Consider the following 5,000-nt stretch of genomic DNA (forward strand, 5'->3'; position numbering starts at 1 on the left):
GTATGTTCTATAATCATATCAAGTAGTACATTTCCCCATAGGTCGTCTCCACCCTTCACTGTCATCTCTTCCCAGCAGATTTCTTTACAATTAAAGTCACTCAATATAGCTATTATTCCTCTATCTTCCATGATCTTATTTAGTGTTATCCTTGTGTCTTCTAACATAATTTTGTGTTCTCTCTCTTCCCACGAAGCCGTTTTAGGAGGCACATAATTTACTATAAACTTCCTGCTCTTCCCATCCCTATCCTTCGCTTCCATCATAATCATCTCTACTCTATTCTTTCCATATGTGACATTCCTCACATTTATATCCTTCTTAGTCAGGAACATTACTCCACCCCCTTGATTTACCTCTCTGTTTCTAATTCAATAATTATATGCACCATGTCCTACACTGTTGGGTGGTAGTGGACCTTTCAATTTTGTCTCTACAATTCCCATTATGTCCGGTTCTTTTCTCTCCATTTTCCTTCAATTCATTCAAGCCTGTTATTAAGCCATCTATATTTGTGTAAGACATTTAATTTTCTGGTATCTAAATCATGTTTTCTATTTCCTTTCCGTTTTTCTCTGCTATGAACAATTTCCTCACCCTCATATCCTCTACTCTCCAATAGAATTTCTCTCTTTCTGACTGTTCTTGTCTCGTTTTTTCTCAGGTTCTAGTATTTTTGTTTTATCATCTCTTTATTCATCTCTCTTTTTATTCATACTTGTTTATGTAGATCACTTTTTGCTAGTTTCCTTGTTTTTGCTAATGTATTATCTGCTATCGTTTGTGACCTGAATTTAACTTTAATTGGTCTGGACTTATCTGTATTTTATTTCCCTGTTCTATATATTTCTTCAATTCCTTTCCCTGTTTCTTGTTCATCATCTTGAACTACTTCTAATATCTTGTTTACTTTTCCTTCTCCTCCTTTACTTTTGTAGTCCTATTTGGATTATGCTTCTCTTCCATCCCTAATATAATTATACATTTCTTTTTATCCGCTAAGTCTCTTACTATATTCTCCTTCTCCCTCATCACTTTAATAACTGTGTCCTTAGTTTGTTCTTTCATCTGTTGTTTAAATATATTTCTAAATTCAATTTTGTTGTTGTCTTGGACTTTTCTCCAACTCTGTACCTCTTTTGCTATGGACTCTTTATTCTCTTTATTCTTCTTCTTTAATTCATCATTCTCATCTTTTACTTCTTTTAACTGTCTTTTTAATTCTTCTATTTCTTTAGTTAGGTTTTGGTTCTCCTTCTTTAGTTCTTCCAATTTATTAACTCTTTGTGTAATCCGTGTAAGTTGACTGAACCTAACCTCCCACTGTTCGTTCATTTTCTCTACTTTTTCTTCTTGACTTGCTAATCGGGGGAAGTTGTCATCTCCTTCATTAAAGCCATGGAAATAATTATCTCCACCTTCCATTGCGCTGCTCTTATTTATATATATATATATATATATATATATATATATATATATATATATATATATATATATATATATATATATATATAATATTTTTACTAATCTCCTCGATTTCACCTCTATCGTCTCCGCATCTTTTGTTGACATTCCTTCCGACTTCCGGGGCCCCTTCGTCCCCTTCCACATTTCCTTCAATTTTCCTCAGTAATCCCTCCCCTTTTCCTTTTTCTTCACCTTCCCACTACACCACGAGCTTTCCCCTTCCCTACTAATACAACACAGGTACTCCCTCGTCGTTGGGATCGACGAAATTTGATTTTTTTTTTTCTGGAGTTCCAAACTTCGCTGTCACTTCGACTGTCGTGTGTGTGCGTGTGTAAGAGTATTTGGTGTATTTACCTAGTTGTATTTACCTAGTTGTATTTTACGGGAAGGGGAGCTATGCTCGTGGGATACCGTTTTCATATCTCATTTTATCCAAACTATTTTTAAATTCATGTATTGTTTTTGCACACACCACTTTCTCATCTAACTTGTTCCAACTGTCTATTACTCTGTGAGGAAAGCTGTTCTTTTTCAAGTCTCTTCTATAGCTGTCTTTTTTTATTTTATTTCCGTGTCCTCTTGTATTTCTGTCATCCCATTTTATCAGATTCTCTCTATCAGTAATTTCTATGCCTTTCATGATTCTGTAAATAGCTATCAAATCTCCTCTCTCTCTTCTTTGCTCTAGTGTCTGTAGTTCAAGTTTTTCTAGTCTCTCTTCATATGATAGTTTTGAGAGTGTTGGTGCCAATTTTGTAATTGCTCTTTGTATTCTTTCAAGTTTTTTTTATACATTTTTTTGTACTTGGTGACCATATCGTTGCTGCATATTCCAATCTTGGTCTTATCAGGGTGATTAGGATTTTCTTCACCATTTCTCATCCAGGTATGTGAATGCCACTTTGATTGTTCTTATTAAATTATAAGTTTCTCCAAAAATCTTATTTATATGTTTCTCAGGTGACATATTATTCATAACAATGACTCCCAGGTCCTTCTCATTTTCTACTTTTTTTTATTCCTTCTTCTCCCAATTTATATGCTCCTGTTATTCTGTTTTTTGCTTTTTCCAAATTCCATTATACTACACTTTTTTGTATTGAACTCCATCTCCCACTTCCTACTCCATTCCTGTACTATATTTAGATCTCTCTGTAGTGATTCACAATCTTCTTCAGTTTTCACTCTTTTCAGTAGTTTTGCATCATCTGCAAAGAAGCTCATATAGCTTTCAATTCCTTCATCCATATCATTAATATATATAGCAAACATTATTGGGGCCAGAACTGTTCCCTGCGGAACACCGCTTATTACTTCATCCCATTTTGAGTGCTGGTTTCTTATCACTACTATCATTTTTCTTTCTTGCAAAAAGTCTTCCATCCAATTTAGTAGTTTTCCCTGTATTCCTCCTTCAGTTTCTAATTTCTTAAGCAACTTCTTATGTGGTACTTTGTCAAAAGCTTTCTTTAGGTCTAGAAATGCACAGTCCGCCCATCCATCTCTTTCTTGTATTATATCTATTAGCCTTGAATAGAAACATATTAAATTGGTGACGCATGATCGTCCTTGTCTGAATCCAAATTGCCTTGGATTTAACACTTTGTTTTTTTTTCTAAATATTTTACCCATCTACTTTTGACAATTCTTTCACAAATTTTTGCTATTGTACTTGTTAGAGAGACTGGTCTATAGTTTGTAGGTTCTTCTTTATTTCCTCCTTTATATATAGGTACTATATTTGCTTTTTTCCAATCTTCTGGAACTTTTCCTTCTTTCAAGGAACTGTTTAGTATGCTATGTATTTTGTCTGCCAGTTCATTCCTGCATTCTTTCAGAATCCAGTTTGCTATATCATCTGGTCCATGCGATTTTCTGACATCAAGATTACTCAAGTGTGTCAATATTTCATTCTTTGTTACTTCTATTTCTTCCATAGGGGGGACTTTCTCTTTCCATTCAATCTCTTCAGGTTGTATGTTCTCCCTTGTAAACACTGATTTAAAATGTTTGTTCATAATTTCCGCCATTTCCATTTCCTCAGTGTATTCAACTCCCTCTTGTCTTAATTTCTCCAAGTCTTGTTTGTTTTTCAGTTTATTGTTTACAAATCTGTAGAATAGTTTTGGTTGAACTTTACACTTTTCTATGACATCTTTTTCATATTTTCTCTTTTCCTCTCTGCACGTTTGTACATATTCATTTCTATAACCGGTATATATTTTCCATTTTTCAGGTCTTCTGTATTTTTCCATCTGGTCCAGGCTTTGTCTCTTTTGTCTTTTAACTCCCTACAACTTTTGTTGTACCAGCATTTTACATATTCTTTTTCTTGTTTTTGTCTTGGGACATACTTTTCCACTCCTTTTTTGTAAATTTTTGTCAAAATATTCCATTTCTCTTCCACTGTTGTTTCTTCTTTGTATATTTCTTCCCAGTTTTCTTGTTGAAAGAATTCTCTTATTTTATCAAAGTTTGTTTTTTCATACATCATTCTTCCTTTTCTATATTGCTAATTTCTTTTCATATATTTTTCTTCATTAAGTTCCAGTTCAATCAATATGTGGTCACTTTTACTTATTGGTGTTTTATATTGAATCTAGGTTCAGATGTAATTATTAAGTCTAGTCTCGATGGTTCTTCTTCATTTCTATACCTGGTGTTCTCCTGTATCCATTGTGTCATTGTATGGTCAGTAATCATCTCAAGTAGAGCGTTTCCCCATGAGCCGTCTCCACCCTTTACTGTCATTTCTTCCCAGCAGATTTCTTTGCAATTAAAGTCGCCCATCATAACTATTCTTCCTCCATCTTCCATTATTTTATTTAATGTTATCTTTGTGTCCTCTAACATACTTTTATGTTCACTCTCCTCCCATGAGGCTGTTTTCGGAGGCACATAATTGATCACAAATTTTCTGCTCTTCTTATCTCTGTCTTCCACTTCTATCATAATCATCTCTACTGTATTCTTTCCATATATGACACCCTTCACGTTTATATCCTTCTTAGTCAGGAACATAACTCCACCCCCTTGCTTTTTCTCTCTGTTTTTAATCCAATAATTATATGCATCATGTCCTACACTGTTGGGTGGTAGTGGGCCTTTAAATTTTGTTTCTACAATTCCCATTATGTCCGGTTCTTTTTCTTTCAAATAATCATTCAGCTCATTCAATCCTGTTATTAATCCATCTATATTTGTGTAAGACACTCTTAGTTTTCTGTCACTTCCATTGTGTTCTCTGTTTCCCTTTTGTTTTTCTCTTGTATGTCGAACTGCCTTAGTTTCATATTCACTACTCTCCAATAGAATCTCTCTTTCTCTGACTCCGTTCTGCTCTCGTTTTTTTTCTTAGCTTCAAGTCTTTTCTGCTTTTCTTCCTCTCTTTCCTCTTTATTCATTTCCCTTTTTATCCATACCTTTTTATATTGTTCACTTGTTGCTAGTTTCCCTGTTTTGGATAAGATATTCTCTGCCGTCGTTTGTGACCTGAATTTAATCTTAATTGGTCTGGTCTTATCTGTACT

The sequence above is a fragment of the Oratosquilla oratoria genome, unplaced genomic scaffold (genome assembly GCF_046742065.1).
Source record: "Oratosquilla oratoria isolate Oo_2021 unplaced genomic scaffold, ASM4674206v1 SCAFFOLD56, whole genome shotgun sequence".
Classification (NCBI taxonomy): domain Eukaryota; kingdom Metazoa; phylum Arthropoda; class Malacostraca; order Stomatopoda; family Squillidae; genus Oratosquilla; species Oratosquilla oratoria.